General features: G+C 37.8%; 1 protein-coding gene across 13 annotated transcripts in view; it reads left to right on the top strand.

Annotated features, from left to right (window-relative positions):
- Positions 1 to 12840, top strand: part of LOC127062981 (zinc finger homeobox protein 3) — a 299436-nt gene that overhangs the window by 94722 nt on the left and 191874 nt on the right. For all 13 annotated transcript variants that reach the window (XM_050992048.1, XM_050992044.1, XM_050992045.1 and 10 more), the window contains one exon: positions 11112 to 11150. The gene's annotated coding sequence lies outside the window, so the exon portion shown is untranslated. The remainder of the gene's footprint in view (positions 1 to 11111; positions 11151 to 12840) is intronic.

Here is a 12840-nt window from a genome sequence, read left to right as displayed (position 1 = left end):
AGCCGTTCGTAAATAACTCAGTAACAATGCTAGACCGGGCGAGAAGAACTTACAGAGAGAAAGAGAGAAAGAGAGTGAGGCAGTCCTGGCTCTCATGAAAAAAACACCCCCTCTCTTTTTCTAGTTCTCTTTTCTAAAAGAGAAATCCAAACTCAGCCGTTCATCCTTACCTGTATAGTTCTTTTATTATTCGAGTTTTGGAATTATATGTGTGTGTGTGTATATATTCTTCTTTTATTTATTCTGTTTTTTAAAAAATCTTAAAAATCGTCATGACGATACTTATCTATATGTCGATAATTAAAATTTCTTCCCGAGGATGACACGAGGAAACTTTATCTAAAAATAGAATCCAATTAAAACGATGCCACTATATCTATATATATATATATATATATATATATATATATATATATATATATATATGTACGTATGTATGGATGTGTGTATGTATGTATGTACGTATGTATGCATCTATCTATCTATGTAAACTCTCGCCTTGAAGAAATATTTTAATTAGCCGTTAAGCATTAAATCCGTAGATCCCTGTCGTAAATCCTACGACGAGCTTTCAATGACGACATTCATGTGAGAGTGTTAGAGCGAGGATATACTAACGGAAGAATTTAGTTCGATTTATCAGAGTTACGACGGGAAGTTGGTTAAGTTTCGAATGGCGACAGGCAACCTTCGATGGGATCGAATGGTCTTCAGGATTTCGGAATACGACGATACTACGAGTGTGTGCGTAAAAGAAAGAAAGAAAGACAGACAGACAGACAGACAGAAAGAAGAAGAAGAAGAAGAAGAAGAAAGAAAGAAAGAAAGAAAGAAAGAAAGAAAAAGAAGAAACTAGAATAAAAAGAGAAAGCAAGAGATATAAAAAAATAAAAAGAAGATAAAAAAAGAGGACGAAGGAGGAGGAGGAGGAAGAAGAAAAAAGAAAAGAAAAACAACACGGAAATAAAATAAAAAAGATGCTGGGTGCGAAGAAGAGGGGGTGTGACTGGAAGAGGGAGTAGGGGGAGGGGTGGGATATATAAAGAAAAAGATAGAAGATGTACTAGAATTTCTAAAAGAAACGAGAAAAAAAAGTCAGTGGTCTTTGATGACTGTGAGAGAGATAGAGAGAGAGAAAAAAAGAGAGATAGACAGAGAGAAAGGAGCAAGAGTAGGAGGAGGAGGAGTGGGATATAGAGAAAGGGGTGGATTCGTTGGGAATTTTATAACGTATAAAATTTTAAGCGCCTTATAAAACCCAGCAAGTGTGCCCGTAGCAGTCCGTAATATGGTCTGTATATCCGTTACCAGAGCTTCGAATCGTGTACATAAAGTCTCACCCTTCTTTTATCTCTCTCTCTCTCTCTCTCTTTTTCTCTCTTACGTATATATACGTCTCCTTTCATTCAACCCTTTCGAATGCCCTTTCGCCTACTTCTCCTCTCCTCCGTTCCCCCTTCTCCACCTATCCTCCGATCGGTTTTACAATACACGGATAGGCATTTGTAACTTGGTAGGATATATTTATGACACTTTAAATTACTTTATTTCTTGGCTGACGTTAATATAATACATAGTAGCATACGTATGTGTGTATATGTTTATGTATGTTTACGTATGTATATCTACGAGGCCTCGAACTTAATCTCTTTTCTGATTCTTTCTTGTTTGTTTGTTTGTTCATTCGTTCGTTCGTTCATTTTACTTTTCCTTTCGGTTTTTTTCTCTTTTTTTTTTCATTTCTCGCGACTACTAGGATATGTAGTATTTACGATCGATCGATAAGTCAATTACACGGACACGGATAAGAATGTCTTCATTTTACTATCTGATCGTACTTTTATTTTCATTATTGTTATTGTTACTATTATTATTATTATTATTATTGTTACTATTATCACTATTATTTTTGTTATTATTATTATGATTATCATTACTATTGATATTGGTATCTTTTTTATCTTTCTCTCTCTCTCTCTCTCTCTTTTTGTCTCTCTCTCTCTTTCTTTCTCTCTTTCTCTCTCTCGTATAAACTATGTTGTAATTGCAAAACATTGTTCTAACAGCCTCATTAGATATTTATAGTGAACGTTACACTCCACGGGGCACGCTGAGCGTGGATCTCTCATACTCGTAACGTGCTATAAATAATCGCTGTATTTGCATATTGAATCATTTGATTCCAGACTGCTATGCGTTGGAAGGTTTTTAGTGGGGATAACGAAATATCCTCTCTCTATCTCTCTCTTTCTCTTTTGAGAGACAGAGAAAGAGAGAGAGAGAGAGAGAGGGAGAAAGAGCTACCCTGCTTACGCGAACTACATTTCGATATGCAGTTTTGCTATTAAAATAGTAATACTAGAATATTATATAAGATAGACACATAGACACATACATAGTTTGGATTGATAATACATTGGCTGCTATACGACCGATCTATGAATTATTAGATATAAAACGAAGGTGTTCTATAATGTGATAAATCGATCATATACATGGATTCTTGTCATATCATTGTGAATATTAAAAAGCAGAAGACAAGGGTATATCGATTCATTCAGAAATATCTACTATTATTTTAGTATTTTATAACTTTACGAACGTCGAACGCGTTTTTTCATTTTTCCTTTTCCTTTTTTTTTTCTTCCCTTTTTCTTTTCGATGTAACAATTTAACTTATCGATGTTTAGAGAAAATGCTTTTCTCTTTCTTCCGTTTTATTTCCTTTTCTAAATCAATACAATTAAAGTCAGAAAAAAGCTGGGGTAAGCTTCGGAACTCAAAGTCGTTATCGACTTTGAGAAATAGGGAAACGTTCAGAAACGGATGTTGGATTTACATATCGGTCCTACGCAAATAAGACATGTTATCCTTGTTTAAGCACGATACGCCATAATCATCGTTAACGAAGAGAAAATATGAGAGAAATAGAGAGAGAGAGAGAGAATGAGAGAGAGAGAGAGAGAGAGAAAGAGAGGGAGGGAGAGAAGGGGGGAAGGAAGAAGAAAATAAATAAAAATGTAAAGAGACGAAAAAAAAAAGTGTGACGATGACGTTGAGCTCGTAACGAAAAATTTTGATTAGACCAATATACTATACATTTTATACATTTTTTTCCTTTCCTTTTCTATTCTTTTTTATCCCTCCTTATCGAACTTAATCTATGTTAAACAATCGATATCCGTGTTTACCATTTACGTGTTCGTATCTACATATACGCACCTATGTATGTGTGCACGTATGTATGTACGTACGGAGGAACGAAGAAAGTAAATAAAAAAAAAAGAGAGAAGAAATAAGAAAAGAAATAAGAAAAAAAGAAAGATGAAGAAGAAAGAAAAAAGAGAGAAACGAGAGGGAAAGATATGATCCTCGTCGATCCTCGTCGATCCTCATCATTCGTCGCCCGTTCGATCTCTCTTATTTCATATCTCGGATTAAGATCGACGAGTTCCACTCCGAGAACCGATATAATTAATTACCCAAAAAGATGAAGAGTGAAGGTGTACCCCCCGCTGGAAGGAGTCAGCATATTCTCGTCATAGTTCCACGAAAGAAACTCCACCGATGTACACCCTCTTTCATTCCACACCCCTACTCTCCTTCCCTCCCACCCTCCTTATTTCTTTTCTTTCTTAAAGGTCGACCGTGAGTTTTAATTTTCGTCTCTTGTCATTCGTTGTCACGTTGTGAAGCTTATCTTATATACATACGTATTTGTGTGCGCGTGTGTGTGTGTGTGTGTGTGTGTGTGTGTTGTATACAATGTATATCTTCCAATGCGTTTCGATGTTTTCCATGCTGTCAATGTGTAATCTACTATCATTTATTTTGTTAGAATTTTGTTACATACATTCTCTATTTTTCTCTCTCTCCCCCTCTTTTTTCTTTCCTTCTCTCTCTTTCTATCTCCATCTTTATCTCTCTGGAAATTAAACGATACACTAGAGCTTATCAATACAAATTAATCGATATAGATTAATCACGAATTAACAGAAATTCTTTCGTCAAAAATTGCTACTGGACTTGCTTCTCGGAAGACTCGAAATATCTGTCTGATATATTTATACTGAACACGTTATCGTCATACTTATATTAACTAATACAACATGCGGTAATTGTATTGAAAGACTTACGATAGAGTTATGAAATGGTATAGATAAAATAAAAAATGTGATTATCTGTATAATAATCAAATAGAGATATTTATTGAAGGTATTGCAAAAAAAAACAAATAATAACTTTCTCTCTCTCTCTTTTTTTCTAAAAACGATTCTTTCTCGTTTTCAAAAGAGAACGAATTAGATGAGATAAGAATATTATTTGAGGAAAAAAATTGTTGCGATAGAAAAAGAAAGAAAGAAAAAAAGAAGGAAGAAAAGTATTCGCTCGATGTAGGTATATGAAAAAGAGAGAGAAAAAAAAGGAAAAGAAAAAAAAATAGAAAGAGTATCAAAAGGGCAGAAGGAACAAGGGAAATATTATAAAGGGCTAAGGGCAAAACGATGGGGACCAGTCGATAAATTCCGATCGGCCTACTGGAATCCTAAGTCTAAATTCGGAATCATCGGCCACCGGGTGCGGGTGAAAACCCCCCATAGATGCTGAGCCATTGTGTCTCGAACCTTTACCCCGTACGAGTTTGTCATAATTCTAGGAAAAGCCGATCTCGTCTGGGTCTTCTCTCTCTTTCTATCGTTCTTTCTTTTATATATTTTCTTTTTTTTTCTCTTTTCCTTTCTTTTCTTTTCCTTCTCCTCTTTCTCAACAATGAGACGAAGAAAAATCTCGTATGTTTAATATATGGAAATACATTCACAAAATCGTTCAAACGTTTACGTGAAATGGAAACGTTTTCGAGAAAAGGAAAATTGATACAAAATTAATTGTTTGTTTTGAAATTATTTAACACTTTGCATCGATATTGTCAAATATCGTGTATGCACATTTCTACAATATACGTGTATATACATGTATATACATATGTTTGTACACTTATGAATATATTCTTTAATGATTTTCTTTGAACGAAATACGATTACTTTTATCGTTAGCATCGTCGCCATTAAAGATTCTAAAGAACGTTAGAGCAAACCTGCGAAATGTTTTCTATCGTTCGTTTGGAGAGAAGTCAAGTCGTCGGTTGGCTATGGTGAAAACTGAAAAGTAAGAAGAGTGACAGTCACCTGGCGTTGGTGGCAGGATGAAAGAAACGTGCTTTGTTTACACACCTGGGTGTCGTACGTGAACGGTCCATAACAGTAGCGTCGATCATAGCTAAGCGCAAAACTGAATCTGTTCTTTGCTCTTTCAACATTTCCTTCGTCTACCTGAACCCAAAGAAAAAGCCCTTTGTATGATTTGAGATTTTGCGAGTTAATATCTATCTATCTATTTTTCGTAATAATGAAAAAAATGTTCCAAATAGAAATGAAAAATCGTCGTGTTTAATCGAGAGAAAAAAAGAAAAGATATTCTTTTTTTCTTTAACGTCATTCGTGCTAATTATTTTCGAAAAAAAAAGGAAGACGATCCGTATAGATCCTTTGTTCCTGTATCTAACGACTTTTGTTCTTGATCCTATTGCGAACGACATCTGGCGTTGGCACGAGCAATAGCTCTAGCTCGAGGGAATTGGATCTAAACGAGCCGCGGCCACAGACACGACCTAATCACTACGAGGATATTAGCTAATCTCGACCAATTAGACGTAATGGTTGGATTAAGACGGGTCGCACGCATACTAAAATTGAATATTATATAATCCGTGGACACGGACCGAGCATGTAACGTTTCCCACGTATGTACTTACGTATCGCGAGCTCGGCGATCGTTAGACGGTCGGCTTCTTCTACCTACTACCATCGGACTCCGAGCTGCTTTGCTACTACGGTATATGTATAACAACGTCGTTGTGCTGTTTTAGATACTCACGTGTGGGAGACACTCTCTTAGAAACGTCGAGACTAACGATCCACCGGAATGATTTTCTATGACGTTATTGCACGGAAAACTTCGTTAGAAAGTCCTACGCCAGTAACAAGGCGGCGTATTAAACGATTTGTCCGAAATTGGAAAGCTCTTTATTAGTTCGAATCGAATTTAATCGAATCGATAGGAATGTTGTGATCGATGTATGAAATCAAAACGTAATCAAGTAAAACGAGAAAGAAAACAATTTATTAATCCTTTCTTCTGGTATTAGTTAAAAAAGGAAAAAAGAAAAAAACGAAGAAACGAAATTAATCAAGCGGACCTAAGATGAAGAAGAGAAAAAAGAAAAAGAATGAAAGAAAGAAAGATGGATAGATCATGAGAATTAAAAAAAAAAAGAACGAAAAAGAGAGAGAGAGAGAGAAAGAAAAAGGAACAAGCATCGATGCGTCATTATCCTCGGTTAGAAAATGTTATCGTTCGTAATAAAATTAGATAGGGACGTGATCGAAATGGGACATTGCGTCGTGAACGGCGATAGGATCGATCGTTCTAAAAACTTTTAACAGTCGTGTAAAAAGAACAAAAGAATAAAATGAAATGATATAGAAAAAAAGAGAAAAAGCAGTTCCGTCAATGAGACACGTAAGTAAGTAAGATCATTTTCTATATATCGTTAAAAGATAAATCAAAGTAACGACACATAGTACAGAAAGACGTCGAACGTAATTTCACGTTGTTCGTAAAGCATGATGGTGAATAATAGAGTAGGTACGTAGTTAGCCCATGGCCGCGGTAATTAAAAAGACATATAAATGTGAAATCGAATATAGACATACGTGCGCGCACACGTATACACGTATACACGTACATACATCGAGCACGATCGCGCTAATTACGTGTAATAAAAAAAGCGAGTTGGAAGCGTAACGATTGAAAGAGCAATCACGTAAGAGTAAGCACGTTTCGACGTTGTATTATTGTTAGGCAATGAAAAAACTTGTGAGGGAGAAAGAAGAAGAAGAAGAAGAAGAAGAAGAAGAAGAAGAAGAAGAAGAAGAAGAAGAAGAAGAAGAAGAAGAAGAAGATGGAACAAAGTTTCCGACAAAGTGTGGTTCACGAGAATGAACGCAAACACACGTGTCACGTGTGTCGCCATCGTTTCTCAGAATTACTACACATTTCTCTCTCTCTCTTCCTCTCTTTCTGTTTTTTTCTTTTTTATCAAATATAAGGGACGAGCTTTCTCTTTCTTCCTTCTCTTCTTTTTCTCTTCCTCTTTTTTCTTTCCTTTTCCTTTTTCTTTTTTTTTTTTATTATCAAATAACACGATATAGGTATGGGTATATTATACCTATCGATATGCTGCCTTCTCATGTGAAGGCGATGATTATACGTTTCGACCTTAAATAGAAGATAAAGGGCGAGGCACGAAGAAGAGAAAGCATTTTTCGTTTCGAAGACATCTGTGTTTATCGTCGGAACGGCACGAAAAAAGGAAACGCACCGGTTTCACTCTTCTTGTAGAAAGAAAGAAAGAAAGAAAGAAAGAAAGAAAGAAAGAGAAGAGTGAGAAGAGTGTGAGAGAAGGCCTACGTTTATTATCTTACCGTTCGACCGGTCCCAACGACGCCGGAGATAACGATAATCGTGGTGGACGTGCGAGTTCCGAGTTCCCTTCCGATTTTATTACGCGACGAGATAACGACGATGGTTCCTACGATCAATGACGTCTGACAAATAAATAAAATCAAATAAAACAAATACAATCGTTCTGGCCCCTTTAGAGAAACTTTTTCAAAGTATGAAGTATAATATAAATGAAATAAATTTTATCATCGGTGTATCGTTCTACATTCTTTCTTTCATATATATATATATATATAAAATTCGCTTAATAATTCAATTTGTATCCTTACAAAAAATATAAATAAATAAATATATATATATATATCCGTAAAAGTATTAGAGTTTAGATACGCAATTATATATATAAAAAAAAAAAAAAAATATGTGAAAGAAACAAAGTTAATAGAAGCACATCTTAGAAAGAGTCTAGAGTTTGGAACGAGGTGGATAAAGAAAAGGGGGTTCGAGGGGTGGTTGTGGATAGCGATGGGGATGGTAGTGAGGCGAGGTGAGGAGGAAAGGAAGGGAAGAGGGAGGAAACTCACTCTCGTCCGGTTTGTCGGCGGTTGGACGACAAGCGTTCCCCAAACACAGAGGGACAAGGCCAACCCCTGGGGGTGGCAGGCAACAAGTGACCACAAGGCAGGACGCACACGGACAACAGTGCCGCGGGCCTCAGCTTTTCTCTTTCTTTTCATGTCTCTCTTTCTCTCTCTCTCTCTGTCGCTCTCTCTCTGTCTCTCTCTCTCTCTCTATTTTTCTCTCTCTTTTGCTCTATCTATCTATCTCACTCTCACTCTCACTCTCTCTTATTTCCCGCGTGGTCGTCGACCACCAGGCAGCCGGTCGTTCGTCGAAGACGATCGATATATCGATCGTCCACGGGAAACAGCACGTCGAACACACGTCGTCATTCGGAAACGTGTGTTGCTTGTGTGGTATGAAGGTAAAAGAGAGAGAGAGAGAGAGAAAGAGAGAGAAAGTGGGAGGGATTTGATCGGTGTCTTACGTGGGTTGCGGTAGGCCACGGACGTCCGTTCATTCGTCTTTCGTGCCCTTCGAAGGTCTAGCGATAGAGAGAAAGAGAGAAAGAGAGTGTATGTGCTGAATCCGTTCCACTTCGAAGGGCAAGGAACTCACTTTTTACTTAAACTCTAAAGAGAGAGAGAGAAAGAGAGAGAGTTAACAGTGTAAGATGATAACGCTCTTTAGTCTTACTCAGTGTTCTCATAATCAGGGTTGCGTCTATCATGCAGTTCTTTATCATTAATACCCCATCACGAGGAGGAAGAATTTTTTTTCCGTAAATGATCGATAACGTCTTACGAATGCGCATTTGTAAGATTTCTTTTCTGTCCGTTTCTCTCTTTACTTTTCTTCTCTCTTTCTTTTCGCATACGCACTTATCACAAATTATAATTTGAAGTCAATCATTTATCTGCGAGAAAAGAGACACTTTTTCTGCGATGCAGTAATCCACGAGTAAATCCAAAATCGTTCAAATTAAATAACACAGAAAATAAACAGACGGGGGTTCGATACGCCACGTTTTTTTCTTTTCCTTCTTTTTTTCTTTTGTCGTAGTATCTGCGATTATTAGAAAGGGTTAAGTAAAAGAAACAGAAACTAAAAAAATACAAAACAAAAAAGGGCATACCCTCTCGATGCCGCAGGCCGAGTTAGTGGTTAAAGGAAAACACCCCGGCGGATTTCTTTCGTGTTTTACACGGCGGTGGCTCGACGTGGCAATGTTTTAGCGTATTGATCCGTTGGGGGTTTAGTCGAGTCGAGGGTGGTAAGAGTGGCGTCGTAGATGGTAGAAGAGGGTGGGAGGAGGATGGTCGCTGCGGGAAAGAAGCGGACGGTCAGTAAGGAGCGAGGGGTGAAAGAGGGTAAAAACTGGACGGCGGCACTTACTCGCTCATAATCACCCCACGAGCTGCTTCGAGCCGTTTCCACCCTCTCCCTCTTCTTTACCTTCACCCTCTCTTTCTCTTTCTCTTTCTCTCTCTTTCTTTCACGTATACACTCACGTTTTCCTACTTCGAACCATCTCGAAGTCCGAACTTATATATATATATATATTTATGTATGTGTGTATGTGTATGCACACGTATACACGTACGTAATACGTGTGCGAGGTTAAGTGCACGCACAGACGTAACTACCACACGAATATACGACCCCTTTTCTCTTTTCCCTCTTCTTCTTTCTCTTTTTTTTTTTCTACAAAATCTTCTCTTTCTTCTCTTTAGAACGTTACTGTTCACGTGCTTCCGTAGGTAGGTGAGGTACCTCCTTCGCTCCTTGCACCTGTTTTCCGTGAGCGCATCGTTTTTAAAATCGTTGCATCTTTTTCCATCTAGCTTTTGTGTCGGAAATTGAAGTAGAAGAGAAAATTGCAATGCAAGAGGAAAAACAAAATTCGTTGTATTGTCGTTGCTTATTATCGTCGTATATAAATGTACGATTACAAACATAAATATTTATATCCTATATATATATATATATATACTTATACGACTTGTAGTTTATATTCTGAAATTTGTTAATACTCGTTTCGTAATTCTAAATAGAAAAAGATTATTTTTAACGAGTCTTCGTGAATCGTTAAAAGATTAGAATACATCGATAAAAAGATCCCCCTCGAATGAAAGAGGAGGACAGAGAACATCGTAACGTCGACGTGGCGAAGACGACGCGAATCGATAAGTACTACTGGCGAGCGAAGTAACGCGGCAGCCCTATAGCCACCTCAGCCACCCCTTTTTACCTATGCACACCCTTAAATAATTGCGGCTCGTTCGCGCAAATTATCCCGCGGGGTTTCCGCGTCGGCTAAAGTAAAATATAATGATACGGCTAGCTCGTCGCGCGTGCGTTACTATGTGCGTGCTTCTATGTAATGTAAGTTTCTGAACATTCTCTTCTACCTATATACATATATATATATATAAACATACATGATGTTTATACGTGTGCGTTCATATGGAATTCTTATATACATACGTGTATTCATTTACACTATCTCGTGAATATATTCTCATAAAAGTCTCTCTTTTTCTCTCTCTCTCTCTATATATATATATATATATATATATGTATATATATATATATATATGTATATGTATATATGTGTGTGTGTGTGTGTGTATATTTTGTTGATTAGTATTTGAATTCACGTGTTTGTATGTATGAACATGGATACCGGACACTCACACGGATAGGTACATTAAATGCCTTTTCGAGAACTCGTCTGTCGATACTCTCGAACGTTTACACGTAACGCAAAGTGTGAACACCCGTTTACACGAGCGGCTCATCGTAAAATTCAAGAGCGAAATAATGAGCGTGTGTTTGCTTATCGCCTACGTAGAAGAGAGTAAAGAAGAGAACCACTTCTTCTTTCCTCTTCGTCTATCACCGACGATGAGGAAGAAGAAAGTGAAAAAAAGATGCGAGAGATTCTTCGTGGCGTAATCTCCGATCTTATCCAGTCTACCTCGTAATTCTAACGTTACATCTTTTTCTCTTTTTTTTTATTTCAGACGGAGTCTCCGGTTCTTCTATGCTGTCGAACCTATTTGGTGAGTGATTCATAGGTAAACTAAACACTTTCTCCGTTAAACGATATCTCCGATAAGTGTATGAACTTTGCTTTCCGATTATAGAGCTTCGCGTTAGTTGCTGTTAATATTTTTGTTCGGAAAACAAAAATTCATTTCCACAGGTATCGACAAAATTATTTCCAGAGAAATATCTATTTTCTCTCTCCCTCTTCAAATTTAATCAACGACGCTAGAATTTTCTAAGTGCGTCATTCGGAGGACATTTTTTTCTTTCTTTTTTCTTTGACACATACTCAATTGCAAAGATTGTTTGAAAAATCTTATGTCACATTCGCATATGTTCGACGTATTATACAAGAAAGAAAAAAAAATATATATATATATTCGAAATGCAACACAAAGATTCCCTATAGTACAGTGAACGTAAAAACGAAATAAAGTAAAAAAAAAGATCTCAGCGAACTAAATCTGTCTTGTTCCTTTTTCGTTTTTCTTCTTTTTTCTTCAAGAAAGCGACTAAGAAAATTACATAATCCCAGATAGCTTCGTTATCAGAGAGACACATACACAGAGAGAGAGAGAGAGAGAGAGAGAGAGAGAGAAACAGATAGAAAAAGAGAAACGTGATAGGAAATCATGATCGCGATCGATGATCAAAAAAAGTAACCGAGGTTGGAACACACCGTGTTAATTAAAAATACGAGTTGGAGAGAAACGTCGTAAAGTTTTAAAAGGAGATTTTCAATCTAAGACGAGGGCGGAGGAAGAAGAAGCAGATCGTAGCATGATCGCGAAGAGGTATGGTGCACAGGGTAAAGCAAACCAACCAACCAACCAACCAACCAACCAACCATCTAGCTAGCTAGCAAGCTAGCTAGATTTGTCCTTCTTAGTCTCTCTCTCTCTCTCTCTCTCTCTCTCTCTACCTATCTTTATCTCTTTCTTTCTTCCTTTCTTTCTTTCTTTCTTGGTGTAAACGCAGTCGTGTAACACACCCGAGGTGGTCGTTGGGTACGCGCGTGCGATTACTTACTCTCCGCCGGCGAATTAACGACGAATCACCGATGGGAAAACCGGTTGCCCGGACGCGAACGAACGGCACGCAGCCTAACGACTTCTCTCCTCGACTTCAACGGGCATTCCAACGGCACGAGTTTGCCCCGCGACGCGAATTAATGGAAACACGCCGCGGCATGCCGTACGCGCTGATAAAGCGGAACGTAGGCCGAACCGAACGAACGAACCAAGGAACTTACGTACGTACGTACGAACGTATGCAACTCAAACGCAAACGTTAACGCGACGATCCTCTCTTCTTCCTCTTCCTCTTCCTCTTCCTCTTGTTCTTTTTCTTCTTCTTCTTCTTCTTCTTCTTCTTCTTCTTCTTCTTCTTCCTTCTTTTATTTTTCTTCTTATTTTTCTTCTTATTCGTTCGATCCGCCTCGTCGCGCTTCGAATTAAACGATTCCGTGTTAACGCCCGCTTCTCTCTGGGAAATATTTGAGAAACCCGCTGAGATCTATCGTCTTCTGTAAGCGCATTCGTTTTTCCCCATCTTTTCTTCTCTTAGGGCCGTTGAAAGATCTGCTGCGGGTATACATATCTCTTTCTTTCTCTCTGTCCTTCTCTGTCTACCCTTTCTCTCTCTCTCTCTGTCGTTCCATCTCTTTCCAACTCTTTTCTCCTTGTCCGCTTTGCGCTTACCACG

Source organism: Vespula vulgaris, chromosome 4 (genome assembly GCF_905475345.1).
Source record: "Vespula vulgaris chromosome 4, iyVesVulg1.1, whole genome shotgun sequence".
Lineage (NCBI taxonomy): Eukaryota > Metazoa > Arthropoda > Insecta > Hymenoptera > Vespidae > Vespula > Vespula vulgaris.
The sequence above is the reverse complement of the archived record's forward strand: the minus strand, read 5'-3'. Positions and strand labels throughout refer to the sequence as shown.